Source organism: Manacus vitellinus, unplaced genomic scaffold, assembly GCF_001715985.3.
Source record: "Manacus vitellinus isolate BGI_N305 unplaced genomic scaffold, ASM171598v3 scaffold_13_pilon, whole genome shotgun sequence".
In the NCBI taxonomy this organism is placed as follows: Eukaryota; Metazoa; Chordata; class Aves; order Passeriformes; family Pipridae; genus Manacus; species Manacus vitellinus.
In genome coordinates this window covers 532763-555263 of record NW_021938999.1, presented here as the reverse complement: position 1 = coordinate 555263, position 22501 = coordinate 532763, and the positions used below count along the sequence as shown (strand labels likewise).

Genomic DNA, 22501 nt, shown 5'->3' with positions numbered 1-22501 from the left:
TTTCTGGCCCAAGGATGTCTGTATCTGTCTCCAACAAGTATGGGGAGAGGTCAAAACCCCAGAATTTTCCCAGAGATGATGTTCTCAGCTTCAGACAAAAGTCGAATAGGCTCAAAATAGCACTCTCAGAAGTTCCTGGTCCTATTTCAAAAGTGATCCATGGAGATACTCTATTGTCTGAAATACCAAGTTAGGGCTGATAATGATTTATTAAAATTGTCCGTGCCCTGTAAGAAGAAAGTAGTAAATTTCCTTAAGACTAATTGGAAGGTTTAAAAAGGTGGTATTGATGTGGTAGTGCCTGTTCTGGTGAGAATGTTTCTATTTAAAAAAGGCTGCAGAAATTACTCTGAAAAATATTGTTTATCTTCCTAGATATGATTTTTAAAATTTGTTTTTAAGAGTTGTATCTTGGAGAGATAAGACAGAGAATTATCATTTATTTATTGATGAATAAGGAAGCTTCGGACTCAGATGTCTCACCTTTGAAAACACTTCGACTTCTTTTATTTGATTTATAAACTTTGCTCGTGTAAAAGGAGCAAAATTATCTCATCGACCAAAATATTTTCCTAAATTTCCTTTCCAGGAGGATGGCTTGATCAAAAAACATGAAAAAACTGGAATTATTTCCTTTAACTGAGTATTGAAATTGTGTAAGTGGATTACTTGTTGTCAGGATATTTAACAAAGGACTTTCTTCCTCAGTTTAGATTTTTTTTTTATGAGCATATGATTTTTCACTTTTAAATTGCATTAATTTCATTATTGTGGTGATTTCTAGAGGTTTACTTATTATAAGTTTACTGCATTGACAATGGTTTATACTCAAGATGCTCATCACCTTTCAACAGCAGAGCTCATAAGGTCCTGTAAAAGACAGTCTGGATAAAACAGAGTAAGAACAGAACTTGACCACCCAGGAAAATAATGTTAAATCCCATCAACTTCCACTAATAACTAGTAAGTATTGTCAATATCTCCCTTGTTACTCAAGTGTCAAGCAACTAACGCAGGTCAGTTGGACTCATAAATTATCTAAAAGCCTGTCCTTTACACTTTCACCCATAGTAGAGCCCTTTGTATTACTTGTTCACTTACGATCCTTTTCCCCTCCCCTATGGATCATTTATGAGGACTGCAAATAAAAGAACTGACATAAATGCACAGTGGACAGCAGCCTTTGAATATTTGATGCAGGTAACCTTCTAGAGTATTGAAATGGGTACTAGAAATTTAAAGCTCTAAGTGAGGTTCAGAGAACAGCATGATGGTCAAGATTCTTATATGTTCTCCCATTGTAAACATTTTCAACCAACCTAAAAAGTATATGTTGTTGTTGAACTCACAGACCTTTGTATGACTGTTTATTTGTAAAATATTCTCCTTTATGGGCAGTAAGACATTAGCTGATACAAGCAGCTATTATTCTTGGACTGAAGTTCAGAACCACTGTTGTCAACAACAGGGGAAGCAGTGTTGTTTTTTTAACATTGCAGTTCTGCAAATAAAAACCATAGGATTAATATCTCAATATAAAGCAAGAGTGGTAGGGATACAAAGAAGCACTCACAAAATGGAAGTAAAGATGCAGTGAGTTTGGCCTTAACCAGACCATTTCTGTCAAATGTTCAGATTACCAATGGCTGTGCAAATGCACTCACATTCAATAGCACATACTTGAAAACTGCTCTCCTAAGACCATAAAGATGACCAAGTGTGGTAAAGTCACCATCTTGAAACCAGAAGGCTTTTAGCAGGATCTCTAAAAGTTAGATTTATATCCTCGAGGTAACAAACTTTAAACTGCTTTGCAGAAGTTTCTTATGTTCATGAGAAACCAGAGCTATAAGTAGAAATAACATGGTAATTTTTATGTTTTCAATATTTCCAACAGCATCAACAGCTTTCATAAAAGAAATACAATTACATTCTCGTCCCATCAAAGCATTAGGAAGCATAACCTATAGTTTAATTATTAAAATGTTTTTATTTTCAAAAATCAGTAAGCTATGATCCTCATTCTTTAGTGTCTTTTTAAAATATATCATACATTAGAGAAAAATAGATAATACAATACAGATGGAGGAATTCTAGGCAATCAGACACCAATCTGAATAAGGAAAACTGTATTTACGATACAGTTATACAATGCATATGATATGCATATTCTAATTTTATAGTACTAAATAAGGAGGTAGAAACCAAATTCACAAAAAATGCTATGTGGGAACCACAGCAGGTGCACAGAACATGAGCTTCACATAGTGCTTTCTGGAGGGAATTCATCTTAAGTAGTGTTTAAGCACTGCTTCTTAAAATGTCTTCAGTTTCTGCAGTGTTGTGGGTTAACCCTGGCTGGCAGCTCAGGACTACCCAGCCACCTGCTGACTCCCCACAGTGGGCTGGGGGAGAGAATTATGAGGGTAGAAGTGAGAAAACTTGTGGGTTGAGATAAAGATAGTTTAATCAGTAAACCAATGCAAAGCAAGGAATTAATTCACTAATTCCTGTTGGCAGGCAGATGTTTAGATATTTCCAGGAAAGCAGGGCTTCATCCTGAATAGCGGTTACTTGGGAAGACAAATTCCATCTCTCCTGACACCTTCCTCCTTCATCCTTATTCTCTGCAGATGTTATTGCAAAGCAAGAGATCATATGATATGGAATATCCGTCTGGTCAGTTGCAGTCAGCTGTCCCTGCTGTATCCCCTCCCAGATTCTTGTGCACCCCCAGACTACAGAGTGGTGAGACAGTATGAGAAGCAGAAAAAAAGTGCCTTGATGATGTGCAAGTACTGCTTAGCAACAGCTAAAACATCAGTGTGTTATCAATACTGTTTTGGCTTTACAAATCATAGCCCCGTAGAAGTTACTATGAAGACTTACTACTCTTTCCCAGACAAAACCAGTACATTCAGTAGAATAGAGTGCGAGACTAGAGACCACTAGCCTAATAGTTTACATAAAATGCTCCCTTACAGCGTGCTTGTGGTAAAAAAACTCAGCTTCATGCTGCTGTTACCACGCGCAGTTTCTTTTTTATAATTAGTGTTGTCACATAGCTTTTTCCTGCACTTTTTGTACATACAGGAGCTTCTGCAGGCTTGTGCCTTGTGCTTTAGGTACTTTCTGTGCATTTTGAATAATTATGCAAAGTTTTGTAACTACACAAATCATAACTTCCCTTATCTTAAAACTGCTCTCGTGCTAAAAACTGTGTGAAAAAATAAGATATTATTTGCAGGGCCTTTAGATTATGTATTCTTGTCTGCTTTTTAACTACCAACATTCAAATTTACAGGTACTACTACAACTTCTGCCAAGCATTATATTATAGAATCATAGAATCATTTGGGTGAGAAGGGACCTTAAAGATCACCTAGCTCCAACACTCCTGCCCTGAGCAGGAACACCTTCCCACCTTTCCACCACTACAGTCTATATTTTTTTTTCTGTTACCCTTTACATGCAAATTCCAGTCTGCCATCCTACATACTTACAAGATATATCAGGATCTTTCTCTAAACTGTTTGTTACTTTTATGTTATCAACATTGCTTTCTCCTGTATTTTAAATGCTGTCTTATCTTGCGTCATTTTCTAGAATCTTAGCTATTACATATATCATTTTGCTTTGAAATTTCAGCATGTGCTAATACTGTATAATTTACACTAATAGGGCCACATTTTAAAATGTGAACTCTGGTAGCTGCAAAATCTGCAACTTTATATGCAGAAAATCTACATAAGCAGTTCACTGGCACCCCTCTGAAAATGCATGTGCAATGTCTTGGGTGATTATTTGCAGATAAATCTGCATAAGCTGGATGTAAATATTAAACATGGAACTCAATCTTGAAAAAGAATCTTGCTCACTGATGAGAAAAAAACTTTCAATTTGGAACAGTTTATGAGAATTCCTTCCCCGTGTCAAACCAAGCAGCTTCAGTTGCTTAGGATCATAACATGGAAAACACATCAGCTTCAAAGGACTCTGACAGAGTCTGAATTAGCACATTAGGAAAATCAATACCACCCACCTACATCATGTGCCAGATAATACAGCAGAGCTGGGAAGAGAGAGAAAAGACTCATCTGATGTGACAAAATTATAAACTTCTCTGGTGGGCTGACCTTGGCTGACTGCCAGATGCCCACACAAGTGCTCTCTTACTCCCCTTCATCAGCAGGCCAGTGGCTGAAAATTAGATGGAAAAGCATGTGGTTTGAGATATGGACAGGGAGGTTCCTCACCAATCACTATCAGAGGCAGACCAGATTTGACTAGCAGAATATTAATTTAGTTTATTCCTAATTAAAAAGAAAATATTAAAGTAGGATAGAGAGAAACAAAGACTGAAACCACTTTCCCCTTATCCTACTCTTTCTTCCCAAGCTCAACTTCACTCCTTTGTTCCAAAATCTTCTACCTCCTCCCCACTCTACTAGCAGTACAGGGAAGATGGGAAATGGGAGTTGTGGTCATTCAAAACATTTTGTCTGTACCACTTCTTCCTCCTCAGCTCTTTTGCTGTTCCAGCATGGACTCCCTCTCGCTGGATACAGTCCTTCACAAACTGCTCCATTGTGTGTTCATCCCATGGGCTGCAGTTCTTCATTAACTGCACTAGCATAGGTCCCTATGCCAGAGTTCCTATCAGAAAACCTTCTCCATGAGGTCTCCTCTCCTCAGACTGCAGCTCTTGCCAAGAGCCCGCTCCTACATGGTCTCTTCACAATCTGCAGCTTCCATCAGGACAGGTCCACATGCTCTGGTGTGGGATCCTCCACAGGCTACAGGTGAATGTCTACTCTGGTGCCTGGAGTACCTTATCCTCTTCCTCTTCACTGACTTGGGTGTCTACAGGTATTTCTCTTGTATTTTTCTCACACCTCTCTCTCACAGCTGCTGCACAGTGTCTTTCATATCCTTTCTCATGTATGTTTTCCCTGGAAGGCTCTGCCACTATTGCTGATGGACTTGGCTTTGGCCAGCAGCAGGTCTAGAATAGATATTTCCTCAGAGTTTAATTAGAAAAGAATAAATGTAAGCAATGAAGGTCATTGTTGAAAAGGCATGTTCTTATTGATAACAATATAATTTGTAGCTGCTTTCTAACTAAAGTATGCTTAAATGGCTAATTAGAACATCCAAATAAGCTCTTTTAGAGTAAAAAGCCTTTCCTTCCCATGACACATTTCTCAGAGATGTCTTTAATGCTGACTGTTCTTCGGGGAATTCATGTTTAAACAGATAGATAATTAAAAATCTGTCTAAATATTCCTGATTTTTGTTATGCTTAGCTTTTGATTAGCTTTAATCCTTATCTTTGTTTTATGTCTGTGTTTAATACCCTGCAGAACTTTCCTGAAATGCATTTCTACAAAATTGTACCTGGGCAAATACTGCAACATAGTGAGTACAAGTATTTCACTGAATTTAGAAGAACTTTTTCTTCAACCATATTATGCTTTCAAAATAAATATTTAAATAACTGTGTTTTCAGTCTTATACCTTTTTCCCCCAAATAGCTTTTTATATGAGTAAATGTACTCTTATACAAGGATAAACTTGTACTTTTCTTAGTTTTATCACTGATTCTTCCATACCATTTGGTATTCTATTTCCCTCCATTTTAGTAGGCATCAGGTCTAATAACAACAAAACACACATGACAAATTACAACAAGACATGCAATACAGTTCAAAACATACTATAAGTTGTAATATACTTCTTCAAACTATTTATAGTTTATATAAACAAAACTGTTACTTAGACCACTTATGTAATAAAACAACATAATTGTGGAAGCAGAATGGGTTTTATATAAAAAAGGTTAAGTTTATTAGAAAACTTATTTGTAATGAGTAAATAAATTTTCTCTACCACAGTACTTGGCATGTAACTCTTTAAATCTAAAGAACTGAGAAAATGCATCTAGACCTGTATTTATTTAAATAATTTGTTTTTTTCTAATTTTTGCTTTTTTCCCTATCTTCAGTTATTTACTGCACTGATTGTTTTGCTGGGTGGGGGTATTCAGACTTCAGTTTTAGTCATCCAAATTCCTTCCAGCATGACTAAGGAAGGGGCTCACTGAACAGCCAGTGGTGCCCTTATGAACAGATGGCAGAAACTGATGCTGTTTGCATCAGATCACCCATTAAACTCTGGTGAGACTGCAGGGGCTAATTCTGCATCCATCCCTGTAGACTATTACATCTCAATGCACTGATTTAACTATGCATGAGAAAACTGAAAGCAATTGTGGGAAAAGGTTACTTCCCCTTCACCCTTTGATCATTTGAGCTTCAGATATGTTAAAAGACTGTATCATCCACTGGTAGAAGTGAAGAATTCAGTCTGATCTGAGAACTTAAGAAGGAGAGCTGTACCTATCACTCTATTAAAGGATCAAATAAATATATCATCATGCAGAGTCAAAAAACATTATTGTTGAACAGTATATTTGGGGATAGTTGAGCTCCTTTACCCCTTTTCAAGTAGAGAAGATAGGCTATGGCATTACATGGAAAGAGAAAACTGTTGTAGAGCCCACTGCCAAGGCCTGTGATCAGAAAATGAAATCATTGTTTGTTCACTTTCTCCAGACTTTTTTTGTTTAATTATTATTTATGCATGCCTCTGCACTTTGAGTTACATGTTTTCTCTTAGTGATTATTTATTTCTACCATACAGCATATGTAAAATCCTGCTGCCAGAGAATGGGTCCACAATAAGTTAATCATGTATATTATACTGCAGTTACACTATGACCCTGTCTGCTTTTCCACCTTGTCAAAAGCGATTTAAAATTTCACCTTACACTTACCAGTAGTTGGGCTCGATTTCCTTGTGAAAGTTTTATTCATATCTGGTCATTCTCTGAAATAAGTAGCTACATGTTTGTTTAATGTATCCTTGGCATATGGATTAGCTCCCAAACTGACAAGCTCTTTAGCACTCATGGCCTGGATTTAAGAATTCATTGCCAGAAATATATCAAAACATTTTCTCCTTCTTATCACGAGGAGAAAATGCTGATCACTCAAGACACATTTATATTGGCTTTAGCTGCATATTCTTGGTATATTTTGAAATAAGATGTTTTATCAAACAGTATATTGTCTAATTTAGTTTTGACAGCATCTATAATGAAAAATTATGGCAGATACTTTAAAAGGAACAGACTGTATTGCAGAGAACTTTCACACAATATGTTGTGTACTATGGCATGTGTGCCACTGAATTCTGAACAAACTATAAGCATGTGACTGAAATAGAAAAGATTTATAAAAATTTCTTTAGAGAAGCAAGTGTGACTGAAGAGAGTGAAGAACATTTTACCACATTGAACAGAGACTGTGATTTGCATACAGGTTAAAATGGGTGTTGGTACTCATAAGAACAGAGGATGTACCTGATTCTGTAGCCATTTCTCACTGAAATCTTCTGCAGGAAGCAAGGCTGTGAAATAGATTTAAGATATTTATTACAGAAATTAGTTTCTGGCATTAGCCTTCAAGGATATATTGAAGAAACTGCTTTCCATAGGCTTATTGAGGTCAAATGAGAATGGCTTCCAGAGGAAAGCTTTATGGCAGTACTATGTGCTTACGGAACTGCTTCTTACTGGATAAATCAGACTGCATTAACAAAAGTAGAGCTTCTTTCTGCAAGTAAAGTAACTACCTCTCTAAGTATTTCAAGGTGTATGTAACCTGTAGGTCACCCAGTCTGATAATGTCTGCACCAAGAAAGTTATTGGGCCATATTGCCACTTGATCTGGACCTGTGTGCTTGGTTTTGTTTGCATACCAAAGAAGAAATGGGAGCAGAAATCACAGAGAGGAAGATAATGAGAATAGTGAATGCTCATATCCTGTCATGTTGAGGAACTGGGACACAAATGAGAAGACTTCAGGTCAAAGGCCATCTCAGCATAAATCTCTTTTCTGAAACTGGCAGAACTCTGGAGAACCATATAATTAAGAGGTGGCTTCAAATACCTTCTTCAGACACCTGTGTTACTCAACAAACTGGTTTGTTGCTGAATGTGAGGAGTCCTTATGCCTCAAAACATCCATAAGTTTCCATGGTAGTGCAGTTTAGCTGCCTCAAATATTACACAATCTTTTAATAGGGTGTTCCTTGAATTCTCATGCCTTTGGTACATGCTCACAAAGTCTCAATCCGTGTAAAAGACTACAAAGAATAAAATTTTTAGACTGATGTTCATGCCCCCATTAGTTGATGGTTATTTTATTATACCAGCATGTGGAAGACCCCAGTTCAAAGCTTTATATTATTTGATATCTGACAACCACCAGTCCAATCTGCAACATGCCGGTAGCTCAGATTATGGCACACATTATCTCACCATGATGTCATTTGTTGCTCTGGTGTGAGTGTCTTTGCGTTTTCATTTCTGAAGAGTCTTTAATGTGTAGAAATCATATTTATTTCTATTAGCAAGACAGTGTTTCCAGATTCTCAGGGGTAGGATATTTAGGGGATTATATCGCATCTAATTTAAGTCTCCATTTCAAAAAAAGTAGTATTTATTTGCACGAAATGGATCAGTTTCAACACAAAGTCTCTACACATGGCCTTTTGGAAAGATTAATACAGTTAACATATTTTGAAAGGGGATGTGAATCTTCATGTTTCTTCTTAACATCTCCTCATGAGTTTATAAGTTTCCTTGACCATTTTGACCACCTCACTGAATGCCTGTCTTGGATACATTTCTGTTGCTGTGCCTTACAGCTCAGGAAGGTTTCAGTATTGCAAATTCTTCTGCATATCTAGGCTTAGTCCAGTCAAAGTTCACAACTCTCAACACTTACAAACCACACTGACAACACTACACCTTTAAATTCACTTTAAAGGTATCACTATCTGTTCCTGAAATGTTTCTACTTTAACACTATGATGTGCAAGTCATTACTCTTAGACATAACTAAGTGCACATAACTTTCTCATTTGCTGGGAAAACTGTCATCAAATAATTATTCACCAGTAAGTTTTTACTGTCTTTATGTATGTATTGTCATCACTCATCAATAGTCAAACTGAATTTAGTCCACAAGAAATTGAAGTAAGCCTCGGTGACAGGAAAACTTAGGTTCCAATTTTTGAAGTTGCAATGCTTATCTATAAGGTTTTTTACTTTATTTTTCATAATTCTTCTTTGCATCCTATTCCCCTTCACGTACGCTTTCTACCACCTAAACTGTAAACAACTCAGACGTTGTTTAGAAGTATAACTTTACCATAACATATGAGCAAGATTATATAAAACTGACATCATCAACAGAAGGATTTATTTACCTTTATTTACAGATTACAGGACCATCCATCTAGACTTGCAGTTCTTTTTAGAGCTAAGCTTTATAATTACAGAATTCAAATTAAACTACTGAATTCCATTACCACACTCATAATGTCAAAAGCACACAAATTCTGAAATCCAAGTACCCTATACAACTAAAAAAATTCTTCTCCATTTTCATTTACTATCTCCATAAATGCTCATGAAAACAATAGATGAGCTAACATATCTAGTCCCTCTCCCTCATCAAGGTACACTGCAAAAGCATTTATCTTTCAAATTGAATCAATGCACTATTAAAGCTCTTATTGATATAAAGTGAATGCATAGGAGGCAAGCAGCCTCAGTTTCATAACTGAGCAGAAAAAACACAAAGACGTTGAATGTATCTTTTGAGAAAAAAACCCAAAAGATTCTTGTGGAAAATACGAGCTGCTGATTCTGTGTCTCATTTGAGTCTTATTTGTGATGCCTACATTTACCCTCAGAATATGGTTGGAATCAACAAACAAGTAACAGGAATGTGTTGTTCTCTAGCATTTTTTAGCTATTCTGATAAAAACTGACACTCAAAAAGATGACAGAGATGTTTTCAGCATTTCAAAATGTACAGGAAGTATGGGAGGTGGTGTCACTGAATCTGTGGAAGTGAGGTGCTGATCTGTTAAATATTTACTTGTCCTGATAACATTACAAAAAGGGTTTCAGTATAGCATTTACAGAGAACAGTTCTGTTATTCCCTGCTTCTACCTTTGCAAATGATCAAAGTACATATAAGGGTATTAGTCTCTTCACAAACTTTTACTGGTGGAAGCTTTACACTTTTTTTGGTCTTAAAGACAATACCATTAACATTATTCAATCTAAGAGCGCACTCGTTCTTTAGAGTTTCATCTAATGTGCTTTGCTTTGTTAGGTAATAGTAGAAGTGAGGTATCAGATGTCCATGCTTTTCCCCCAGCATGAATGATGTTTGGATAGAAATGGTCAACGACCCATTTTAGGTCAGGAGAAAAACAATCTCGAGTGCTACATGTGCGGAAGTACTTTAATCTTGTGAAACATGACCCTACTAAGTCTATCTTGCTTGTCTTTGATCTTTTAACGCAGTTCACTTGTTCTATTACCTCCTTTTAAATATAGCAGTCCCATCTTCCAATGTTTAAACTATATGTTGTTCACAGCCAGCTGTACTTCTTTCATGCACTCATACTGGCCCTCAAGCTATTTGAAAATCTGTCCTGAAATAAGCATTCAGAGTCAAAACTACAAATGCAGTCTGGGGTCTGCATTTTGACCAGATAGGCTTTTCCATTTCCAGCAGAAAACAATTTTTAACTGCACACACCAATTCCAACTTGATAATATACTTACATAGTGGGATAAGAAAACCTGGAAATTTGCATTTGAGCACATATTTGCTAATTCGTTGCTACAACAGATTCCTTTTCTGGTCCAGCGAACTTCAAGTAACTTTTTAGAACTGAAACAGGGATGAACCACCTCTGGAAAATACTGGTCTTGCCAGACAACATCACTTCTGCAGAGCTGCCTTTGGGAATTTCACTGGGAAGAGTGGCTTACCCATACAAAGAAGAAAAAAGCTAAAGAGATTTCACAGAGACATTTATCAATATGCAGCCTTTATCTTAGTGTTTTAAAGTGTTTAAAAGATCTGAGGTCTTCTTAGGTACAATATATGTTAAAATATAGGACTGAGAAAACTGAGAGTTTATATAAGGAACTGAGTTCCTTATAGTTATAAGGAACTGAATGAAAAAAGAAGAGACCAATTTTTTTCCCCTGGTTTTACACAGTGTTTTGCGGGCCCAGGGTACTATTGTCATATTAGCACTCAGCAGCAAGAGATGATTCAGAGTAGAGCTGTCCTACTGTGGTTTCCAAAAGATATTGACAAAAGGAGTTGCATAAAATAAAATCTGAATGAATGAATCTGAGTGACGCATTTATGTAATTTCAAAAAGTTAAATTAACTTAGGTTTTAACATGAAATATTATTTTCTATTTGGACCAATCCATGGTGAAACAATTAACAAAATGCTGAAAGTGTAATATTTTCGTACTAACTTGACTGTCTAAATGCTGGAAACTTTGCTAAAAGAAGATTTTTTTTCCTGTCAGTCTGATACCAGTCCTACAAAATCAAAGCAGGAAACCTAGAAGTTTTGGAATTTTTTTTAATATTTAGCTTAATACAAAAATTATAACCAAGCTCTTCATCGTTTGGAAGCAAATTCACCAGAAAGTGATGAAAGGAGAACACATTTTTCCCTTATCTGGAAATTTTCTCCAATTTAACCTTCTGCAATTTTCAACTTTTTCCCATTCTTTACTGTATGTATAGATACATTCACTTTCATCGGAACCTTCATTTCTAATATAAAACTCTTCTTTTAACTGAACTGCTAGAATTCTTAATATTTCAGTATCTTTATTGCCCACCAAGTATCCTATCTGCTGCATGCAACAGTTACCATCCCTTAGTTTAGCAATTCTGAAGAATATTTTTCCCATGAACAGATATAAAAGCTTATGTTGCCTCGCAGAAAATAGAAAGAAGCAAGTCCATTTTTATTAGTAAAGCGTCATCATCTGTACTATCTTCTTATAAAAAACTCTTTTCTACATGGGAATTTTGCACCTTATTTTCAAATAGTGTTTTCCTCAGCAGATGTTGAGTGTGAGACAATGACAAACTTATTTTATTATAATCAATGAATAGGGAGTGAGAGTGTACACGCATTACTAATTTTTAGATTGCCAGTCTGCAGTAATGCTACAGCTGGGGACTACAGGCAGGTCTAGTTATCCTAGTAAGACAAAACCCAGGTGTTCCCTTTGCATCTCTTTCGTCTTTCTTCTCAGCTAGAGTATTAAAAGACTTGTGTTCAGACTGCAATTTTCAGCAAATCCTTTGCACATCAACACTGTTAACCAGCAGATATGCTGTGACAATTGCTGAAGTCTTATTTTCAGCAAAACACATTTTGCTCCCCTCCACATGCAAGCGTTTCCACATATGCTTCTGCTATCACATTTACAAAAGACGTAAATTAATGTAAAATTACCATATGTTCCTGACAGGATTGAATTCTTCCTACCAATTTTTCATGAGATTTTAAATTTTTGATACTGAAATCCAAATAATATATATCATAAAGAAGAAACATTATTTAACCTGCCGTTTGGCCTGTCAGATGGTTATCAAAGTCAGAGGTCATCACTAAGAAACAGCAACAGGCTTCCTTTGGGAATTGGACATTGCAATAAAACAGAGTATATCTGGGTATTCCAATACATGAACCATTCCATTGCCTATGTCCTAAATGTACTGAATCTGAATATTCAATCTTTTTTCTAGGTATACGATTCTCAAACTTGCATTGTGAAATAAGAAGGAAATTATGTAGTAACGCCAGGGACTGAAATCCATTGCATGAGTCCTTAATTTTCAGCAAGGAAATTAAAAAAGGGCTCAATAAAAGGTAGAATAATCAATTTTTGGTCCATAACAGCTATAAACAATTTAAAGGCACTATTGAATGTCAGTACTGCATAAAATTTAATTAACAAATTAGCAGAGCACCTAAGAAGCTGCTATCCTGTTAGAAAACTGATTCTTTTTAGAAACATTAGGAAGTCACAAATACTCCATTAATTAATGTTAAATGTGTTTATCAGTCAAGTGTTCACCTGAAATTTTGTCTGTACCATTGTGGTATTTTTGGCTCAGATTAACACTCCACTCCTCACCAGTGAACAGGCTGAGGCCCAACTGAGTCTCAGTTTACTTGTGTGTAAACTGTCCCCATGTAAATCATGTAAATCATGTGGGAAGCCACAAGTAGACCAAGTTTACCCAAAAATGCACACTGCCATTTTATGAATCTATTCTTACAGTTTCAATACAAATAATTTTTTACTCTGGATGAAAAATATAAAAGCCTACACTGTATTTTACAATTTGTTCAGCACATCCTTTGAAAACACAAGTTAGTTGAGACTCCCCTGCACCTTCTCCCTACCTCTGGCCCACTTTCCCCACCCTGAGGTCCAGGTAAACCATTTAAGGTAATGTCTTCCAAAGGAATTTTTGTTAGTTGCCACTCCCATGGAGCTGTGTGTGAAAGATTTGTCCATGTGCTGCTACTAGGCAGAATCTAATTATGAGATCCTTTCTTCCTATCAGTAGCAGCAGCAACATCTTCCAGAGTGGTTAGCTGCCCTTCTTTCACAAATCATCTGAAATACAGAGAAAAAGGTGGAAAGGCAGAGGGAACAAAGCAGCAGCAGTTCTTCACTGGTGAAAGCAAAGGAAAAGGGGAGAAAAGCAACAAAAGAACTGCAGTTAGACTTGCTGCTAAATAATATTATATTTGCTGTCTATCTGAACCCTGTGTCTTCCACCTCCCTCAAATCATGATTTTACTTAGCAAAGTGAATAATTTATTAATCACCTAGACTAAGTTACTTGCTTTACTTGTTACAAGTAATCTTATACCAAGTTGTCCTGTAAACAGTCAGCAGAATCATTCATCATTCTATACCTACATACAAAAAAGAAAGGAAGCTAAAACAGGAAGATGTGATCAACTCAATCAGAAAGGAAGTTGTAGCTTTACAGAGGTCTCTGAAGACATGCCTTCTTACAGCTAACAAGGCTGTAAGAAGCCTTTGGTCTTGTTAATGAAAAAAGAATGACTACTGTATTTCTGAGTATAGAAGCATTCAGGGATCATTTACCATTGCAGATCTCCCCTGAATTATATTGATCTTTTTCCCTTGAAACTCAAAATATTACTGTGAAAAGATTCCTTCTGGAAACAGCATCACAACATAGCAGTTTGACATATCCCTGGTGAATCAAAAATTCAGATGAGAGCATTCACCCGCTGACTTCACTCTACTTGTTATTAAAAACAATACTGGAAAACAAAACTTGTCTCCTGAGTAAGTAAAATAATGACTTAATATTATCATCCCTTTGTAATTACTCATATATGATTGCTAATTTCTAAGGTGCCATCAACAAATGTTAAAAAGGATATTCTTCAAATCAGAAAGAGCTTCCTGGTGCCCATTCTTCTGTCTCAAAATTAATTCCAGAGGTACAGCATTCCTTTAATTAACTGTACTGCTTGGGAACCTGTTCTGCTTCAAAAACATTTCTGATTCCGTAAAAGGCAGATGATCTTCCCACCACTTTGTTGATTCTTCTTTTATCTAGTTACAACGCAACAGAGCATAGCAGGGGCTTCTGTATGGAGCAGTTCTGACTGGTCTGAATGAAGAAAGGGACAAGTTGGCAGGAGTCCATCACTAGTGTTACTTACAGGTAACTTACAGGTACTTGCAACTGCCTCCAAACCCCAATCACCCTAGGCTTTGACATCACTTAAAGCCACAGGAGGACCAACTGTCTATATTGCTGTTGGCCTGTTTTGGTTTTTGTCTAAGGTAATTTTCAGTTTGTTATTGGCCATTAATGTCTGACAGGAGAGAGTAACCTTTAAGTTATTGGGCTGCTATAAGCTGTAGTACTTATTTTTAATAAACAGTTGTCAGATCTGAAATAGATGCCATGTTGCAATTAATATAATAGTAATGACACATCTCCAGGGCATTCCCAAACAGTATATTCAAAGTTCACATTGTTTAATGGAACAATTAATGCAATAATTTTTACTCTAATATATCTTCACTTGTAAATCATCGAGTCATTAACCTTAATAAAGCCAACCTGCTGTCATTCATCATGCTTATCTGAAGTGCTTGATACTGCAATAACACAATACTTCACAGTATGAAATGTTCAAATGCCCCAGTGAAATCTGATAAATACAGCAGCCTTTTAATGCACTGGGAGTACTTTGTAAAGAACAAAGTCAAGGTGGAAAGATACAAAAAAGAAAATAGGCCAAAAAACCCCAGATAATGTTAAACATAACAAAAAGGAAGGTAGTGATGGTGACTATTGTCCCTGAATTATAACACAAACGAGATGTATAGGAAATGTACAAACCCAGAACATCTTGGCATAAAATAATAAACTGAATCAAATAGCTAGTGAGTGTGGACAATATGTGTAAGTATTCCCTTGCAAAACAGGCATGAAGGTGAGTATGATTCAGTAGCTGGAGTATACCGTGTTTTTCACATTACAAAGCAATACAAAACAATACCAAGGAATGTTCTTCGACTACAGTAATTTGTGAGATTTTTGGCCAGAAAAGTTTGGTCATAAAAACTAAATCACTTAATTATAATGTAGATACTACCTCAACTCTTATCAAGTCAAACTCCTTTTTACCGAAAATGCTTAATCACAGTGCAGGTTTTCTCTTACAGTTCCCTTCTTAAAAATTAATTGACTCTTAATGTGTTTTGTTTGCCAAAAATAATTGATTGATATATTCAAAAAGGACTAAATAGCTCCCAAATGGAATAATAAGAAGCACAACAACACATAAGAAAAGAAATTAGAAGTTTTTGTAGTAAGTGGATGGGTAAAAGAAAAATTTGAATCCTGTGAATAATGGAGGGACTCCTTAACAATATCATGAAGAATAATTTCAGAACTAAATGACCGAAATAAGGTTAAAAAAAAAGGTTCAAAGGGAATAAGCAGATTACTACAATAATAGTTGTCCATTGCATACAAAAATGGCAAAGGTGAAAGTGTCTATACTCCACACTACTCTCCTAGTCATCAACTGTCAGCATTACCTCACCTCATGCTTATAATGCTGTACTGGTTATACACTAAGTTGAAAGAAAATCTTGAATAGCAATTTCTAGAGGACACAGAATACTATTTAAATGTACTAGCCCAGATCAGCAACTGGCATAAATCATTGTAGTTCTGCTTAAATCAACACAACTTGGGTATCTGACTCAGATTTCCAGAGGGAAATGATCATATATCTATGAATATCAGCCTGACATTGTCTCCTGGTTTATAGGAAAAGTCTATAATTGGGCACAATCCCAATTTAGACATTTTAAAGTTTTTGAGATACTGGCTCATGTTAAAAGTACATCTGTTACTATCTATAACAGACACTTGGCAAACAATCTCAACAAAAATAGCAGATTTAGTATTTCATATGAAATGATGGTTTGCAGCAGTTCAAGGCAGGATAATCCCCATATTATTCAGTCTCACAGCATGAGAGAATAGTCTGTTCAAAAATAATACGTGAGTTGCATTACAGGTAAATTATGTGCAATAACCATAAACAGACATTATTTTAAACCATAGGTTTCACAGTATTTACTGCTCTACCAGCACTTATCTTCCACAGGAGCCGTGATTTCATTAGTCCATGTGCCTTAGTTAAAAAATATATGAAAAAATATCAATGTAATATATAAAGTATCAACATCCAGCTGCATCCAGTTGGCGGCTGGTCACTAGTGGTGTCCCCCAGGGATCAGTCTGGGCTCAGTTCTATTTACTGATAATCTGGATGAGGGGATTGAGTGTACCATTAGCAAATATGCAGATGATACCAAGTTGGAGGGGAGGTTTGATCTGCTGGAAGGCAGGAGGGCTCTTCAGAGGGAACTTGACAAACTGGAGAGATGGTCTGATTCCAACGAGATGAGGTTCAACAAGGCCAAGTGCCGTGTCCTGCACTTTGGCCACAACCCCATGCAGTACTACAGGTTGGGGACAGAGTGGCTGGAGAGCAACCAGGCAGAAAGGGACCTGGGAATTTTGATTGACAGGAAGCTGAACATGAGCCAGCAGTGTGCCCAGGTGGACAAGAAGGCCAATGGCATCCTGGCCTGGATCAGGAACAGTGTTGCCAAGAGGTCCAGGGAAGTGATTCTTCCCATGTACTCAGTGCTGGTGAGGCCATACCTGGAGTACTGTGTCCAGTTCTGAGTTCCTCAGTTCAGGAAGGATATTGAGGCGCTGGAGAGTGTCGAAAGAAGGGCAGCGAAGCTGGCGAAGGGACTGGAGCACAGGCCCTACGAGGAGAGGTTGAGGGAACTGGGGTTGTTCAGCCTGGAGAAGAGGAGGCTCAGGGGAGACCTCATCACTCTCTACAACTCCCTGAAAGGAGGTTGTTAGCCAGGTGGGGGTCAGTCTCTTCTCCCAGGCAACCAGCAGTAGGACAAGAGGCCATGGTCTTAAGCTGTGCCAGGGGAGGTTTAGGTTGGATATTAGGAAGAAATTCTTTACAGAGAGAGTGATTTGACACTGGAATGGGCTGCCCAGGGTGGATTCACCATCCCTGGAGGTTTTTAAGATGAGACTAGATGTGACAGCTATTACCATGATCTAGTAACCACAGCAGTGTTGGATCAAGGGTTGGACTTGATGATCTCAGAAGTCTTTTCCAACCTGACTGATTCTGTGATTTTATGATCCCTCATAGTCATCTAAGGAGACTGGATTTTTTTCCTTCCTACATCTCTTATCACCAACAGGTTAGAATTTGCTTCACAAAATATACATATAGGGGAGAAAAAATTAAGCCTTCATTGCAAACATAGCTTCATGGTTCCTCAATCTATTATTGAAAACCTTGGTCTAGGTACTAACACTGCATTGGAAGGCCCAGTGAGGTAACAGAATCAGAAAGAAGACCCTTTGTAATATTAAAACCATAGGATTGGCATTAGCCAATTGTACCACCAGCTATGAAGTTCTACTTTGGCAATGTAACTTAGCATTACGCCACCTATAAATAAATTTTTTCAGAACTCTTCTGAGTGTCCTTCATTGGATTAATTGAATTTCAACCAAAGTCTCAGAGAGCTTTCTCCAGTCCATCATTGGCTTGGGAACAACATTGTAATGATGTTTGTGCATTTGGCAAAGTCATGTCATTCTTGCAAGTGACTTTCTACACTTTCAAGTGCCCAGAAAATCAGTATAGAGGTATATTGTACACCTACTCAGTGGAGTAGGATGTAAAGCAACCTACATTTTGATTTGGCACACTTTAGTACCATGCAGGCAGTCCACCTCTGTTTGGAAAACATCTGGGCCACCTTAAATCAGAACTGCCTTCTCTGCTAACACAAACATTTTGTTTCTGGCTCTGCAGTCAGTTTAGTGCATGGTATCAACACTGATAGGTCCACACATCTGAAACCCTGGAAACACAACCTATGCCTGTTGATCAGGGCACTGGTCCTGATCAAGGCAGGATGAGTTCAGGTTGTAAGTCATAGACATGCTGGGCTGGTGAGAGAGCATCAGAACACCAAGAACTCTGGAACCAAAAGCTGAAAAAGTGCTGCTAGTCTCCCTGGACCAGACAAATGGATCTGAAAGTCTCCATTTTCCTGAAAAAGTGTAAGAACTTCCAAGGGGTTTCTAATTTGACAAATGAATTATTTCAACAAATTTGTTTCCGAACCTGGTCAAAACTTAGAAGACCAGAAGTATAACATAAAAACAGATGAAGAGAAAATCTTGGTCTGGAAATTCATGTTTTGGACATAGATTCCTGTTCTTTGCCTGTTAAATACATACAGTGTAATCACTGATAAATATGGGCCCAAAATAAAAATGAGAGGTAAGTAAATAAAGAACAACTATAAAATTCAATGTATAAAGTTGCTAAAATAGCAAGACAATATCAGAAGTTAAAGAGTGAATATTCACAATTTATAAAACATAACAACTCTATATCATAAAACATCCATTTCACCACATTTTCTACTATTTCTGGTGCTTAGGATGGCAATTAATATTATTTGTATTACAATTATTATGGTACTTCTGAGATAAAATTTCATAGCAGATGGGTGATATTAGGTATGAATTCGTTATTATTTATTTATTTTCATGTCAAGGTCTTTGGTCTTTCTTCTTGTTCACAGCCTGGAAATTTTAATCTTAAACAATCATTGTGCATCATCCACCATTTTCTTTCATTTTACTCATGTTTATATATATTGGTTCTTTTTAGGAATGTAGAATACTTCTACTAGCATGTGCACATCATGGGTATATGCAGTGTGAGTTATGTTTTCTTTTTACTGTGCAACTCTCCTTAGTAAACCCCCAATTTCAAAATTATTTCTAGTTTCAGTTTCCAGGTTGTTTCCTCAACGAAATTAGAATGAAAATAAAAATAAATCCACTTAAGTCCCTAGAGTTAAAATACTATGTAACTATGTGAAGAGAATGATCAAGTATAAATTTAGATGCTATACTATGTTGTAGGAAAATGTATAAAATTGTATAAAAATATGAAGAGTGTTTCAAAGACAACTCAGAGCAATAACATACCCAGAACCTGATGAAATTCCACTACAGCAAAAACCCATTTATACTTTTGAAAAAGTTTCACCTTTGTGAATGGCACAGAGAAACTAAATCTGCTGGTTTCCTCATTCTCGTGAATGTGTTAACTTCACAAGCAGTTCTACTGATTTCCTGTTTCCCTTGAGAAATTCTCTCCAGAAGTGCCTCATTCCTCCTATATTCAGCTGTCTCCTTCTAAATATCTCCATATCACCTCATATTTGCCACCCAGCTGCTCAAATTTTGGAAATCCTACCAACTTGATAATATGCCTTGTTTCTTAGGACATATCTTGCCTTCCCTTTTGCTTTTCTTTCCATATATCTGCATTCATTTGCTCTTATTGCTGTCTACAACTACCTGAAAGGAAGTTGTAGCGAGGTGGTGGTCCAACTCTTCTCCCAGGTAAGAAGGGGTAGTACAGAAAGTAATGGCGTCGAGTTGCACTAGTGGAAGTTTAGATTGGGTATTAGAAAACATTTCTTCACTGAAAATGTTGTCAAGCATTAGAAGTGGCTACCCAGAGAAGTGGTTGAGTCAACATCCCTAAAGGTATTTAAAAGACATGTAGATGTGGCACTTAGGGACATGATTTAGTGGTGGGCTTGGCAGTGTTAGGTTAATAGTTGGACTAGATGGCCTTAAAGTCTTTTCCAATCTAAGTGATTCTATGATTCTATCTAGCTGAAAAATAATCTGTGTTTATTACAAAACCAAAAAAAAAAATCAGAAATCTAGATTAACAGGAAGAAAGAGAGACAAGAAGACCCTATTTGTCTTAAGTTCAGAGTTTTTCTTGTTTGCTGGAAGAATTATTTCATGGATCATTTATTTTAATATTAGCCTTTTTACAAGATTTTATTTCCTAGACATTTCTGCTTGCTTCAGAGATAAGCTATATTCAGAATGGTAGTTCTGAAACAAGTGCAGGATGGAATATTAGTTTTCATCCATGGTCTTCTGCCTTTTATAAAGAAGAATAAATCATGTGAGAGAAAAAAAGATATGACTTTATGTGAACCTCAGTATTAGAGCAAAATGTTTTGTGATGGATGTTTGAACACAGTTTTCCTTGTTAAATGAAACTTTCTTTTCCTGGACTTTACCATAGTGATTCAATAATACGATACTTTAATAAGTAGAAATGTTCTGATGCACAGAAAACTAGTATGAATAGTGACAGTATTCTTTTCAGTACATAAAACAACCTTGGATATTAATTTGTTTTGTGGGGTAAAAAAACATAATCTGCAAAATATGTAAATTGTTCTTTGCTGTGCAAATTAATGGTTGGCTTACAGAAAATCTTGAAATTGTAATGGAGTAATCCTACATAAAGAACTTTGCAAGTTGAAAAAGGCTTAACCTTTACAATTTAATTTCCAAGAAACTGAGTGAAATTCTCCTCAGGATATAGGAAATAATTTTCCGAGATTTACTATGAATTTTCAAGATAGTTTGCTATTCCGATTGGTTTTAGATTTTTTAAATCAAGAAATTCCAACAATCCAGAAAGCTGAGTGACCCAACAATCCCACTTAATCTACACTACATAAATACTGAAATATCTTCCCCTCGTAAAAAATCAGAGTGAATAAAAGAATTATATTTAAATGCATCCAATCTCTGTTTTGATGTTTAAACCTCTTATAACTGTGTTAGTGTGTGGCTCAGGATCTCACCTTCTGTGAGTCTATTAACTATAGTATGGTGGGTCATTTTCTCTGACAAAACCTGATCCCTTCAAGGTACCAGCATTCCAAGACAGAGAGAGTGCACAGGTTAAAATCCCATGATAACATGAGTCTTAAGTTACTTACAAAAAGCAGGACCTGTTAACTACAGGAGAGGGATGGAAAATAAGTTGAATGTATTCCTTCTTGATTCCTGTGCTCTGAGTTTTGGTCAAAGTATTATTCCAGAACCTTATTGACAAAAACCCATTTTTTCCCCACTATCCCACATAAATCTGTGTCTTTCCGAGAACTCAGAGGAGCTCCCTAATGACACAGAGTCAGGGTTACTAACTTTGTATACAAGAGAAGCAGCCACACTGACCCAGACTTTTTGTATTATAAAAATTTGCCTGACTGAGAGAATCTAGAATAGAGTTTCTATATAGCTATTAGTGTTGATGTCTAAATCAATATAGAATTAGACTTCCATAGAGAGCTGTTATACCGTCCTTTTTCCTGTCTCATGGAGACATTGAATAATTAACCCCCCGAAACTCAGCTTTTATGCAAAACAAGAAAAAGCCACACATGTTTCACAGGCCCTAAACAGAATAAAAGTGACAACATCTCTACTGTTACAGGAGTTAAAGATTTTGAAAATCAGCCAGCTAAAGGGAGCTAGATTCTCTCAAAAATTTTATCCTAGACTTGAGTTATATTTTTGTTCAAATTAGACATAAGAACTTTCAAAGCGATAGAACCCCAAAATGTGCAATACTGTGACAAATTACTCAGTGCTGCACTCAAATATTTTTTCCCATACCCATCATTACTCACTGTAATGGGCAATGACATAATCAACTTGAAAAATAAACATTAAGAAGAATTCAAAATGGCATTAGAAAAGCTTTAAGAAAGCTACCAGTTGGTGTTTCATACCAGCTTGCTCATTTAATATTCTAGAACACCCACAAGTGCATGATTATTTATATTAATTGACTCATTTCCATGGCATCTTTCTGAAGGCAATCATGTGATTCAGGGCAATGATTAAATCAAGTAGCAAGCACAAACAGATATTCATAATCAACTTTAAATAAATTATCCTTTTGTTATATTCTGAGCTCTTGCAGATTGCAGAGGAAGCTGGCATGGAAATACTCTGTCTACCTGGTGACTGACAACTTGCAGAAATT

The 22501-nt window shown here is 36.5% G+C and overlaps 1 long non-coding RNA gene across 1 annotated transcript in view; it reads right to left on the bottom strand.

Annotated features, from left to right (window-relative positions):
* Positions 1-2189: 2189 nt before the first annotated feature.
* LOC108638832 overlaps positions 2190-22501 on the bottom strand; it is a 29160-nt gene continuing 8848 nt past the window's right edge. The window contains exons 2-3 of the long non-coding RNA XR_001920095.2: positions 7424-7470; positions 2190-5005 (exon numbers count right to left, since the gene is read on the bottom strand). This is a non-coding gene — a long non-coding RNA (uncharacterized LOC108638832). The remainder of the gene's footprint in view (positions 5006-7423; positions 7471-22501) is intronic.